This window comes from Narcine bancroftii, unplaced genomic scaffold (genome assembly GCF_036971445.1).
Source record: "Narcine bancroftii isolate sNarBan1 unplaced genomic scaffold, sNarBan1.hap1 Scaffold_116, whole genome shotgun sequence".
NCBI lineage: Eukaryota > Metazoa > Chordata > Chondrichthyes > Torpediniformes > Narcinidae > Narcine > Narcine bancroftii.
The window spans coordinates 880,763-895,097 of record NW_027211851.1 but is presented as its reverse complement, the minus strand read 5'-3'; the positions used below and the strand labels follow the sequence as shown (position 1 = coordinate 895,097).

Sequence of the window (14,335 nt, the reverse complement as noted above, 5' to 3'; positions counted from 1 at the left end):
GAGAAGAGGGTGTGCAGGTGAGACTTGTGTTGTGCCCAGTCTCTGCTGGCGACAAGAATGTCATCCAGATAAATGAACACAAAATTCAAATCCCTGCGCACCGTATCCATGAGGTGCATTATGTCTGGGCGGTGTTCTTGAGCCTGAAAGGCATGCATAAAAATTCGAACAAACCGAAGGGTGTGATGATGGCCGTTTTGGGGATGTCCTCGGGGTGCAATGGGATTTGATGATACACGCACACCAGATTGACCTTGGAGAATACTCTCATATCATGCAGATTGGCCATAAAGTCCTGAATGTGAGGGATGGGGTAACGGTCAGATACTGTCATATCATTAAGCCGTTGATAATCTCCGCAGGGGTGCCAGCCATCGGAGGCTTTTGGGACCAGGTGGAGCGGTGAGCCCCAGGGCTGTCAGAGCGACGAATGATCCCCAGTTCCTGCAGATGCGAGAACTCCTCTTTCGTTATCTGGAGCTTATCTGGTGGGTTTAACAGTAATGTACGATAAATTGTATCAGACACTATGACCCCAGGTTCACAGTTGGGAGAATATATAACGGAGATGTACAATCGACGACCTTGGCAGATACTGAGACACTGTGTTCACAGTACTGAGAAGGTTTAACAGAGAAGTATGGTAGAATAAAGCAGAATCTGTGACTCCAGGTTTACAGTAGTAAGAAGGTTTTAAAATGATGTATAATAAACTGAGGCAGATACTGTGAAATCTGGTTCACTGTGGGTGGAGGTTAATGGTGATGTACAGGAGACTACGTAGATACATTGATACTGGGCTCAGAGTGGGGAAAAAAAGCTTTATTGGTGTTGTATGGGAAACTGAGGCAGTTACTGTGACACCGGGTTCATAGTGGGGAAAATGTTGAACAGAGTTGTACGATAACCTTTGGCAAATAAAGTGACACCAGCTTCATATTGGGGAGAATTTTTAATGATGATGTACACTAAACTGTGGCAGATACAGTACCACCAGGCTCACATTGAGGAGAAGGTTTACTGGTGATGTGCGGTAGAGTGGCAGGCTCTGTAACACCGAGTTCACAGTAGTGAGAAGGTATAATAGTGATGTACGATAAACTGTGGCAGATACAGTAAAACCGGTCTCCCAATGGGGAGAAGGTTTAATGATGATGTGTGGTAAACTTAGGCTGATACTTTAACACGAAGTTAACAGGGGGAGAAGGTTTAATGTTGATGAACGGTAGATTGAGGCAGAAACTGAGAGACAGCATTCACAGTAATGTGAAGGTTTAACAGTGATTTACTATAAACCTTGTCAGATACTGTGACAAGATGGTGCAGAGGGTAGACGTGTGGTTCCACCCTTCCCCAGTTAGACTATTAAATGCTTGATTTTAAAAGTTGTAAAAGTGATTAAAAATACTGTTTATAGACTTTGGAATTGTGGAGGATCAAAATAGCTACAAATGTGAAAAAATCGAAAACTCAGTTCCAGAAGAAATTACCTTACAAAAGTGTTGAAGAATTATGGCCGAGTTCAACTTGAAGCAACGGAGTCGTTGACTGGCGTCTCCAAGCCTCAGAGGATTCCTGCCCGGCGAAGTATTTCGTCGGCACCACTTGCGCTATCGCAAGATGGCACCAGCTCAGCGATGAGTTCAGCGGTTTTGACTCGTGCACTCATGAACACAGGCGTGAGGGCGGGCCAGCTGAGCGAGGACAGGCACATAAGCGTGCAGCATTGCCTGGTGGTCAGGAGAGGTACAGTGTAGCATCAGAAGACGCACTGCGTAGTCAGTGGCCCTACTGGGCATGCACAGTGTGTTGAGGGTCCACAAACCTTTGGAGAAGGTGTGGGCTGTGGGGGAGCCTGATCGAAGGTGAACTGACGAGGTCGGCACACTGTTGTCGGGTGTCCAGACCCACAGCAGCACCGGAAGAGGACCTATTGCTATGGAGGAAGAAGATGCTCAATTTCATTAGAATTTCAACAACTGGGGACTGCGGCAAAAGAAGGTCAGCCTCAAATGGAGGTGATGGATCCTGGACTGGATTCTGTGTTTCCAATTCGGGAAGGGATTGCTCAGCTCATGGAAGATATGGCAAATATATCAATGCAGATGACTCATCAGATGACTCAAGGATTTTCAGAAATGAAAACTAAAATGAACACTGTGTGTGAAGAAATAACTTTTATGAAGCAAGATATTAATGTAGTTAAGAGTGATGTTACGAGATGGACACGATCAGTGGATACTGTGCAAGATCATTTTAAAAAGATTGAGGAGGCTTTCTTGAATGCAAGAGTCAAATGGAGCATAATAGAGAAAAAATGGAAATAGTGGAAGATCCTTTTGTAGATTGGGGGATTCAGAAGAAGGAATTATTGAAGAAGTTTGGCTCATTAGAAAACCAATGTCGTAGAAATAATGTTAAGATAGTAGGTCTTCCGGAAGATATGCAAGGTTCGGATCCGATGTAGGTTTTGAAGAAATGGATCCCAGAAGTGTAGGGCAGGTAATTTATTCCAGATGGACTGGAATTAGATCGAGCAAACAGAGCGTTAAGGAAGAAACCATTTCCAGGCGAATTACCACGAGCAGTTATGATTCACTCTTTTAAATATCAAGACAGAGAGATGATCCTCCGATTGGTGGTGCAGAAAACACGGCAAAATCAGGATCCACTGATGGTTCAAAATAATAGGGTTTTTTTTAATGCAGATCTGAGTCAAGAAATTATCAGAAGAGACCGAGAATTTAATTCAGCCTAAGAAGTATTGTGGCGAAAGGGATATAAATTTGCTTTTCGTTATGCGGCAGTATTGAAAGATTTTTATGGGAATTTTCAATCTCAGTTTTTTGAGAATGACCACGATGCTTTAATATTTGCTAATTCATTGCCAGATGTATGAGGAAGTGGGCGATCGTCACCATTGTCACCAAAGGGAAAGGTCAATGGGAATGGAAATGGGAAGATTGGAAAATATGGAAAGAATGGGAAAAAAGTTGAATTGACACAAAGTCTTCTCGATATTGAAGATCCGGAACAATCAGTGGGACTGGAATCACTGGGTTGAATGTTTTTGTTTCAGTACTTTGTGAAAGTCTGACTGGGGGTGGGTGACACTGAGTCCTTTAGTCACATGCCACTTGTGGACTTTACCACACCCAGATTTTTAGGGGGCTACTACTCTTGAGTAACTTGTTTTGGGATTGATGTTTCTCTTTTTTTTGGAATTTTTAAAATAGGTGGGGATTAGAATACTGTGAGACTTAGAAGGGGTGCATTATTTTATAGTAGGATTCACATTTGTGAGGTTTAACAGTGATATACTATGAACTGTGTCAGATACTGTGACACCAGGTTCACAGGGGGAGAAAGTTTAACAGTGATTTACAGTATGTTGAGGTAGATAATTTGACACCAGGAGTAAAGTGGGGACCAGGTTTAATGGTGATGTACTGTAGACTGAAGCAGATACTGTGACACCAGGCTCATTGTATTGTTCATTTATCTTAATTACAACATCTTATATATATGCTCCATTTTTTGTGGCAACTTCCAAACATTAGATAAACTTCTATTCTAATCAGATTTTGTTCATTTAAATAGGACACCACTAAAAGCCCAAATCGTTTGATCTCTTAAGTATTGCTGCTCAAATTAATTTCTTTACCTGGGTTTGGGTTCAACGGCACTTCAGTTTGCTTCATTAATTTTTCAGCCCCTCGTTTTGTGCTTTCTGCTTTGCTCAGCCGATTCGCCAAATGGGCATCCAACTCTGTCTTCTCAGCTTGACCCAACATCTCCTCTGTAAACTTAAGCAAACCAAGAAGACTAACGTTAAAATTTTCACCTTGGCATTTTCAAAAACAAAAATGACGCTGTGACTTGCAGTTTCACATCATCATCCCACTTGCTAAACTTGCAAGCAACTGCACCTCATCCTACAGCTGGAAAATTGCAAGAGAACTGCTTGGTTAAAGCAAAGATTCCACCCAGTCACCCCATTAAAGGCCTCCAAGTTAACAACAGATAGCAACCTGAAAGTTAAATAGAAAGATCTGTATCAGGAAGATTAACGGGCTTTAAAAAAAAATAATTTCCACTATTGAAAGAAAACTCCTCAGGGAACACCAGGCTCTTGTTGAACAATTCCTGTTGTATTCCTCAAAATAGTTTGAATCTTGATTTCAAGCAGAGTCATTTGGTGAGATTGTTGGTCCAGAACAAACCCTGCCCACACACTCCCTTAAATACCTGCAAAGTCGTGGCTCAGCTCTGCTCCATGCTTAAGCTATCAAGCTTTTCTGAAGAGAAAACGGACTTCAGATGCTGGTACGTTGAGTCACAAAAACACTAATGCTTGCCTGAACAACACACCTCTATCTGAAAACCAACAAGAACCTTCCCGAGTGGTAAATATCAACAAGACATAATATCATGTAACTGTTGTGTTTGTGTCGTTGGAGAATTGCCTTTCCATTCAATCAGAATTCGAGTTTTGTGTGCTGTATTTGAGAAAAGATGTGCTGGTGTTGGAGAAGGTCAGAGATCATTTACTGGAATGATATCAGGAATGAAAGGGTTAGTGTATGAGGAACAATTGTCGACTCTTTGACTGTACTAGTTGGAGTACAGAAGGATAAGGGGGACCTCAGAGGCATTTCAAATGCTAGATGGACTGGGCAGAGTACATATGGCAAAGATTATTTCCGATGGTAGGGGATTCTAGGACACGAGAGCATAATTTCAGGATAAAAGGGTGTCAATTTAAAACAAATGTGGAACAAATTGATTGTGTCAGTGGGTCGTGAAACCCACGTGACGTCATTGGGTGTATTTAAGGCAGAGATTGACAAGGAATCAAGGGTTATTGGGAGAAAGTTGAGGAGTGGGGGTGAGTGGAAGAATGGTGGAACAGACTCGACGGGCCTACTTCTGCTCCTATATCTTGTGATCTATATCCTGCTGGAGACCTAGTCAACCCTCCTCTTGCATCCCATTCTTAGAAAACATGCTGCATCGTGGTTTTATGTGACGTGAACCCATTTCCGATTGAATCCCATGTTACAAGTAACCCAATGCAAATTCTGTATTGAGAGGACTGCAGCTTCCTCATTTTAAAAATTGTTATGGAGCAGCTCAAATGAGATTTCTTGCTTCTTTTTTTGAAAGGGTTAAAATAGAATCAAATAAAATAGGAGAGGGAAAAGCAAAATAATTTATGTACAAGTGGGAATCAAAATTAATGGTTGGTGATAAAGATACACAATTGTTGAAACATTTGATTAATATATGGAATAAAATAAATGATGAAATTGGTGTAAGTGGATGTACATCACCCAGAATGGCTTTGATTCAAAATCCTCGTATCTTTTTTAAAGGATCATCAATTTCTGGATAGCTGGTTTCATAAGGGGATTATAAATGTTGAAGATTGTTATGAAAGGGGTCAATTAATGTCATTTGAGCAATTGAGAAATAAATATCGTATACCTCATCACAATCTTTTTGCTATTTCCAACTTAGAGCATATTTGAAGGATAAGTTAGGACCAACTATGTTGTACTGAAATAGAAATTCCTTATAAGAGGAATTGTTAAAAACAATTATTTGATGATGTCCTCTTTATTACAAGTAGGAACTTTAAAATGAGGAGTTCATAAGTTGAGACAAAGGTGGGAAATGGATCTGAATATTGTAATTGATTGGCAAATATGGGCAGATCCATATAAGGATCTCAATGTAATGTACAAATTAGTTCAGTATAATTGTTTTGACATCAGTCATGTAGCAGATGTCAGAAAGGATTTTATCTGAAAGCTGCCCCTGGAGTCAGGTGACTCAGGCTGTTGGATTTGAAAAGCTCTACAGGAAAATGATTTGGCAATAGAGATCATGTGATCCAGGGGAGATGTATTAATTCACTTCAACTCAGCAGTCTGGAACTATTGACCAGAGTTCCACATTGCAGCAGTGAGGAAGGAATTCACAACTAGTTTTTCTTCTACAGTTACTTCTTACACCAGTGAAATTGAATAGAATAAAATCAGAATTATCAGATCAATGTTTTAGGTGTGTTGAAGATGTTGCAACTTATCTTTGTCCTAATGCAAGATCTTTTTGAGGAGAATGACAATATTAATGGAACAAGTTATAGGATATGTTTTTCCGCAGAATCTGACCTTAATTTTATTAGGAAATATTGAAGGAACAAGGCCCAAATTAAATCTATTAATATATCAATTGAAATTTGTTAAATTAACGTTAGCGGTGATGAGGACATGTATTGCACTTACTTGGAAATAAGATATACATATATTTTTAGGGATGCCAAGATGACATGCAAATATTCAAGGTTGTATTCCTTTGGAAAAAGATTACAAATAGCTTGAGAAATATATATTCTATGCATTTGCAAATTTGGCACCTGAATATTCAAATATAAGGCTTCAATTTGTAATAATGCCATTTCCATCCATCTAGACATGTGAGATTCTCCTCTTAGTTAATTTGTAACTAAGAAGTCTCCTGTTGGTGACTTCAAGAGAGGAACCCACGCAGGCTGCGGGCTTCTGGACATAGCAGTCAAGGAACTCACACCAGGCTGTGGAATGCTAGAGACTGGGTCTAAACTGGCTAAAAGGGTGTCAAGTATCAGTCCTGGGATACGAGTGAGTGCTAAATGGTTCCTAATTATGTCAGAGGTTCAAAACTGGAGCTCACATTGCCAATGACTTGGATGGTCTGTGAGCATTGAAAGAGAATCCACAGACCCTCAGTGACTTGTCCCAGGGTTCAGGGTGGCAGGGGATGGTGGGTGCAAGAGGTATTTCAGTCAACTTCTGCCAGAGGTGAATCTGTTTGTCTTACAGCAGGAAAAAAGCAATTTTGTGTGATATGACACTTTTTAATTACATGACAGTAAATTGTCTCCTGAAATAGAGAGAGAGGTTCAAGTTTCAAACTATTACAAATTCTACTCACCAGATTATACCTCTTCCCACTTTTTATTTTTGCAAGGACACCGTTGATTTTATCACAACTCCTCTGCTGCGTCTGTCCTGTGACAGATTATATATTTTATATTGTATATAGAGATGTTTTTGAAAGAGATGGATTGGAGGAGTCGTTTAGGTCACAAACAAACACATACACTTCACAATACAGCTCTTATTTAAAATGCAAGAGCTTGGCTGAGAGTGAGTCATTCAGGCACCAAGAGCCTTTTCAAAGACAAAACAAGGAGACTGTTTTACTAAAGAATTTCAAAAGCAGGTGTAAATTGATTATTGCTTTTAAAGGAACAGATGAATGGACTCAGAAGTTTGGGTCTGGTGCAGTAATCTGGCTGGTTCCAGTTTGCTGTTCTAAGAAGTTCATGTGGTTTTGCAAGCAGAGAGGAGAGACCAAATAGGCTTTTTCTAAGAGAGAGAGAGAGAGAGAGAGAGAGAGAGAGAGAGAGAGAGAGAGAGAGAGAGAGAGAGAGATGGCAAGCTGGCATCTTGTTTTGAAGACGGGGTGTTAGTTCTCAGTTCAGCATGTTGAAAAACTTTGTTGTCCATATGAAGAAATAGCTGGATAGAAATGATGTTTCACTTGAAAAAAGGGAAACAAAAGGAACTCTATGGTGACCTGCAGAAGAGGTTATCATTTGGAAAACCCTGATGGGTCAAGTTTCTTTGGCAAGACACCAAAGTGGCTGATCAGAGGGAATCAGTTTATGTATGTCCAATGAGCAAGCAATCCCCCTCTGAAACCAATAAGAGCCTTACTGGAGGGTACACATTTACTTTTAAGCACCAGAGCTTGGTGCAAATTCATAAATGTTGAATTCTGTGCACAGTATAAGAATTGATAGACACCGGTGAACTTGGAGTTGTGTCAAAGAACTTTATGCACATTAAATACACCTGCATTTAAAATTAGATGGTGGTAATGGAAGACTGTTAATAGTGATAAGTTAAAGTTTGATCCTGATTTTTTTTTTGTTTAAAGAAAATTAAAAACGATGTTTGTTTAAGAATCAATGGCGTGATTGTTCAAAATCAGCCTGTAACCGAAAGTATTCTTGGACTGAAAAGACATCTGGGCCAAATGACTATTTAAAGACAATCTGTACATGATTGTACATCCTAAGGTACAATATAACCAGTTAGAGCACAGAACAGGCCAGTTCGGCCCAACTAGTGCCATAACAAATTCCCACCCTCCTACTCCCACTGACCAATACCCAGTCCATACCCCTCCAGTCCTCTCCTCTCCATGTAACTATCCAGTCTATACTTAAATGTAACCAATGATCCCGCCTCAACTACATCTGCCGGAAGCTCATTCCACATCCCTACCACCCTTTGCGTAAAGAAATTTCCCCTCATGTTCCCTTTATAATTTTACCCCTTCAATCTTAAACCATGCCCTCCAGTTTGAATCTCCCCCACTCTTAATTGAAAAAGCCTATCCACATCTACTCTGTCTGTCCCTTTTAAAATCTTAAAACACCTCTATCAAGTCCCCTCTCAATCTTCTACGCTCCAGAGAAAAAAGCCCCAGTCTGCACAACCTTTCCCTGTAACTCAAACCTTGAAATCCTGTCAACATTCTTGTGAACCTTCTCTGCACTCTCTCTATTTTGTTTATATCTTTCCTATAATTTGGTGACCAAAACTGTACACAGAACTCCAAATTTGGCCTCACCAATGCCTTGTACAATTTCATCATAACCTCCCTGCTCTTGAATTCAATACTCCGATTTATGAAGGCCAACATTCCAAATGCCTTTTACACCACACCATCTACCTGAGTATCAGCCTTGAGGGAACTATTTACCATCACTCCTACATCCCTTTGTTGTTCTGCACATCTCAATCTTTTCTTTGGCTTGGCTTCGCGGACGAAGATTTATGGAGGGGGTAAAAAGTCCACGTCAGCTGCAGGCTCGTTTGTGGCTGACAAGTCCGATGCGGGACAGGCAGACACGATTGCAGCGGTTGCAAGGGAAAATTGGTTGGTTGGGGTTGGGTGTTGGGTTTTTCCTCCTTTGCCTTTTGTCAGTGAGGTGGGCTCTGCGGTCTTCTTCAAAGGAGGTTGCTGCCCGCCAAACTGTGAGGCGGCAAGATGCACGGTTTGAGGCGTTATCAGCCCACTGGCGGTGGTCAATGTGGCAGGCACCAAGAGATTTCTTTAGGCAGTCCTTGTACCTTTTCTTTGGTGCACCTCTGTCACGGTGGCCAGTGGAGAGCTCGCCATATAACACGATCTTGGGAAGGCGATGGTCCTCCATTCTGGAGACGTGACCCATCCAGCGCAGCTGGATCTTCAGCAGCGTGGACTCAATGCTGTCGACCTCTGCCATCTCGAGTACTTCGACGTTAGGGGTGTAAGCGCTCCAATGGATGTTGAGGATGGAGCGGAGACAACGCTGGTGGAAGCGTTCTAGGAGCCGTAGGTGATGCCGGTAGAGGACCCATGATTCGGAGCCGAACAGGAGTGTGGGTATGACAACAGCTCTGTATACGCTTATCTTTGTGAGGTTTTTCAGTTGGTTGTTTTTCCAGACTCTTTTGTGTAGTCTTCCAAAGGCGCTATTTGCCTTGGCGAGTCTGTTGTCTATCTCATCGTCGATCCTTGCATCTGATGAAATGGTGCAGCCGAGATAGGTAAACTGGTTGACCGTTTTGAGTTTTGTGTGCCCGATGGAGATGTGGGGGGGCTGGTAGTCATGGTGGGGAGCTGGCTGATGGAGACCCCAACAATGAAGACGCTGTTTACATCCGGTACCGCACGGATGGCAGTCTCTTCAATCTGAGGCGCCTGCAAGCTCACACCAAGACACAAGAGAAACTTGTCCGTGAACTACTCTTTGCAGATGATGCCGCTTTAGTTGCCCATTCAGAGCCAGCTCTTCAGCGCTTGACGTCCTGCTTTGCGGAAACTGCCAAAATGTTTGGCCTGGAAGTCAGCCTGAAGAAGAAGAAAACTGAGGCACATCTCAATAGTCCACCATTTAATGCATATGACCTATTTAGATTTGCGCTTTTTCTATCCACTAAAAATTGTTGAAGAGCAAGAATAGACAATACAATCACATAAAATTCCCATCCATACAGCACACGTATTAATACACAAAACAATCACAGCTCCTTATTGGTCAGGAAGGGCCTACATTTCCCAAGGAGGCTGAGGAGGTCAAGGCCAACGGTTCTCATCCTGAGATTTTACAGGAGCGCAGTTGAGTCTACTGTCTGGCTGCACCATTGGATGGTCTAGTTGCTGTAAAGCATTAGACAGGAATGATGCAGAGTAGTGAGGATCACTGGGATCTCCCTTTTTCTGTAGATGACATTTACTGGGAGTGTTGTTCAAATCAGGCTCAAGCAATAGTACAAAGACCATTTTCACCACGTCCATCATCAAAATCAGGACTTACAGGCTGGGGAATAGCTTCTTCCCACAGGCTGTGAGATGGATGAAAAGTATCCTCTAAGTGCAATAATCCTCCAAATATTTATATATGTAGCGGCTACTTCGACAGAGCTATTACAGCAACACACACACACACACACACACATACCAGGTTAGTCAACACAAGACTGCTTTATTCAGTCTTTACAGGCTTCTTCTATTTACAGCATGTCCTGTGCTCCATGGGTCAAGGTGGGACATCATTATGTGTTTGCTGCAGATCCACGGGCCCTGTCAGCGTCCCGCACCTTCCGGCAGGAGAAATCACAGACCAACGTGCTGTTCCTTGGCACGCAGCACCACGTGCATGTGGTCAATTAAATGGATGAGTTCCCAGCTGTCTGCCTTACGATTTCATGTGCCCGCCAAAGAAACTTGCCCACTCGGCCCGCTACACAGCTGCTACACCCCCCAGAACCGTCGCCAGAAAGTAAAACACCAGCTGCATGCACCTTAGGTGGACACGCTAATCGTCTGGGCTGGAGGCACTGAATGGGTGAAGCGGGATCCACATGGGCAGGCTTGTGTCTGTCCAAACTAAACAGCTGCGAATGTCCCCCAATGTCCAAAGTATACTCAAACCCATCCTTCTTCACCACGCAGAAAAGGTCCTCATACGGTCGTTGTAACAGCATTCCTGGGTCCTGTCTGCGCACAAAAACAAAATCCGCGTCCAGGAGTGGTGGGGCACATTCTGTTAAGGGGATCCAAGCCAGTGGGTAGGAAAAGCTTTGCTGATCGTGATACCATGTCGAAGCTGCTGAAGGATGTTCAGATCAGAATTGGTTGTGAAATCAATGTCCCATGAAACTGTAAGGACCAGACCATAAAGCATCTCTGCGGAAAATGCAGACATATCTTACTTTGGAGCTGTGTGCACTCCCAAAAGAATGCATGGCAACTCATCAACCTAACTGGGACCAGTGAGTCGGGCCTTAAAAGTGGACTTCAGTTGCCAGTGGGAATGAGGGTGAATTGTGTTCTGCGGACTGAATTAATGTGGGAAAACCAAATCCAGTTGACGATGAATGCTCTGGCCCTTGTCTCAGTGTCACTGGATGGCAACGGGACGGCCTCTGGTCAGCACGTGAAATGTTCTACAACTGTTAGAATGTATCTCATGTTTTGAGATTCTGGCAATGGTCCAAGCAGGTCCACATGCACGTGTTCCAACTGCCTGCATACTGTCGGGAAATATTGAAGAGGTACCTTATTGTGGCACTGAATCTTGGCAGTCTGGCAGGAGGTACATATGCAAACCCATTGCTCGACACCTTTTCTCAGTCCATGCTATACATATTTATTTGACATGAGCTTGACAGATGTTCTGATGGATGGATGAGATAAGCTGTGTCTCTGGTCAATAAGGTGTTTCTTCCAAGATGCAGGAAACATTGGTCCAATATCTTATCCTGAGATATGATCTGCTGGCATTCAGAAATCATATCATAGACTAGAGTATAGCTGGAAGAGATGCAGCAACTGTTTAACGCATTGGTGAGGCCAGGTTTGGAGAATTGTTTTCAGTTCTGGTCTCCAAATATAGGAATAAAATAGGTAACGTGGAGAGGGTGCAGAAAAAATTTACAAAAATGTTACGTGTCTTACAACATCTAGAGTACAGAGAAAGATTAAGGAGACAGCGACTTTATTCATTCAAACGTAGACGGATGAAGGGGGTTATGATAGAGGTATTCAAATTATGAAAGGAATAGATAGACTGGACGTGAGTAGACTCTTTCCCCTGAGGGCAGGGGAGGTTGGAACAAGAGGGCATGAGTTCAAGGTAAGGGTGCAAAACTTCAGGAGGAATGTTAGAGGATGCTTCTTCACTGAGAGAGTGGTGGCAGAATGGAATGATCTTCCAGAAGAGATAATTGCGGCAGGGTCCTTTCTGTCATTTAAGAGAAGGTTGGATGTGTACATTGATATGAGGGTGTTGGAGGGATATGGCCAGAGTGTTGGAGGGGAAAACTAGTGGAGTTGTTCATGTGAACTGGCACAGACTTGAAAGGCCAATATGACCTGTTTCTGTGCTGTAAACTGTCATTTGGTTATATGTGCTGGGCTCCACGGGACAAGGTGGGACATCATTAAGAGTTTGCTGCCAGCGGGTTTGAATTAAGCCCCGTGATTATCCCACGCATTCCGGCAGGAGACTCCAAAAATCGAAAAGATGTATTAACTATTTCCATGAACCCTCCACTTTTACATCTATTTTTCTAAATCCACCCCATAATCTAGACATCTTTACTTAACACAAACCACATTTCTTCTCCCATTCAAAGCACTCAGTAATACACCAAGGCAGTAAAATAAAAGCTCAATGCTGGAAATACTCAGCAGGTTATCTACTTGAAAAATAATCGGAGTTAAAACCTTCAGGTCGATAACCTTTCACTGGGATTCAGAAAGATGATCAAATAAACCTGATTCTCTTTGCTGAGAAAAAGAAGAGAGGGAAATAACAAATTGATTACATGGGATGAAAAGCCCGAGCAGCAGAAATGGCAGTGATGCTGGATGAGTGGAGTCCACTCATTGATCAACACATCTGTCTGGATGGAGGGGTAAAGGATAAACAAGACAAACACGATGCTGTCACTGTGAGGTACAATACGACAGCTGCAGAGAATCTGAAATGAAGGAATGGTGAAAATATTTGTTTTTGGATCAATGTGACAAAATTTGACCTGACAAAAGAAAACAACATTGTTTTGCTCTGCCAGAACTCTCTAGATCAAGGGGCACAATAAAATAGTCCAGAAGCCAACATTATGAAATTGAACAGCCAAGTTACGCAAATCGGCAGCAAGAGATAAAACACTGTTACATAATTCCATGAAAGTGGTGTCACAGGACGACCGGGTTCTAAAGACAGCTTTTGTCATCTTGGCCTTCATTAATTAACATATTGAAAATAAGAGTTGGGAAGTTATGATGAGGTTGGATAAGATGATGGTGAGGCCCACTTAGGAGTATTGTGTGCAGTTCTGGTCACCTAGCTACAGGAAGGGTATTAGTAAGATTGAAAGAGTGCAGAGAAGATTTACTAGGAAGCTGCCAGATCTTCAGGAGTTGAGCTACAGGGAAAGGTTGAACAGGTTGGGACTTTATTCCTTGGAGTGTTGAAAAATGAGTAAGAGATTGCTTAAAGTGGAATATGAATGGGAAAAAAGGCTGAGAAAGACTGCAGTGGACCCAATTGTGAAGGAAATATTTTGCTTGAGAAAAATTGTCATTGGTCTATTTCCTCTTGAGTTATGAAACCACGCACAGAACAAGTCAATGAGGTACAATTAAAACAGTGGTTTTCAAACTTTTTCTTTCCAATCACATTCCACCTTAAGTAATCCCTTACTAACAGAGCACTTCTGGCACAGGGATTAAGTGGAATATGATCCGGGGGGTGGGGGTGGGGGTGTGGAGGAGGAGTTTGAAAATCACTGCTCCAGATGAAAAGGTTTCTCCATCTCCTTTTTCAGCAGATATCCTTTTATTCTGAGGTTGTGCCCACTGGTCCTAAACTCTCGCACGACTGGCAAAGTCTTCTCTATCCAGCCCTTTCACTAGTCATCAGATTTCAATGAGGTCCTGCCTCATCCTTCTAAACTCAGGTGAGTATAGGCCCAGAATCATCAAATGCTCCTCAAACATTATTCCTCTCATCCCCAGGATCATTCTTGTAAACCACCTTTGGACCATCACATCCTCTCTTAGAAATGGGGCCTAAAATTGCTCACAACACTTACGAGATCAGGACAACCAGAAGGTGGTCACGGGAGGGAAGACAGCTGCAGGAGTGCCTAGAGTCCGTGGATTGGATGGTGTTCAAGGAGTCAGCTGAGGGGGGGGGGGGGTCGGGTGGTGGCAAGATGGC

General features: G+C 42.5%; 1 long non-coding RNA gene across 2 annotated transcripts in view; it reads right to left on the bottom strand.

The window, feature by feature from the left end:
* The window catches only part of LOC138750314 (uncharacterized), a 36,408-nt gene that overhangs the window by 2,721 nt on the left and 19,352 nt on the right, over positions 1 to 14,335 (bottom strand). For both annotated transcript variants that reach the window (XR_011349254.1, XR_011349253.1), the window contains one exon: positions 3,665 to 3,806. This is a non-coding gene — a long non-coding RNA (uncharacterized lncRNA). The remainder of the gene's footprint in view (positions 1 to 3,664; positions 3,807 to 14,335) is intronic.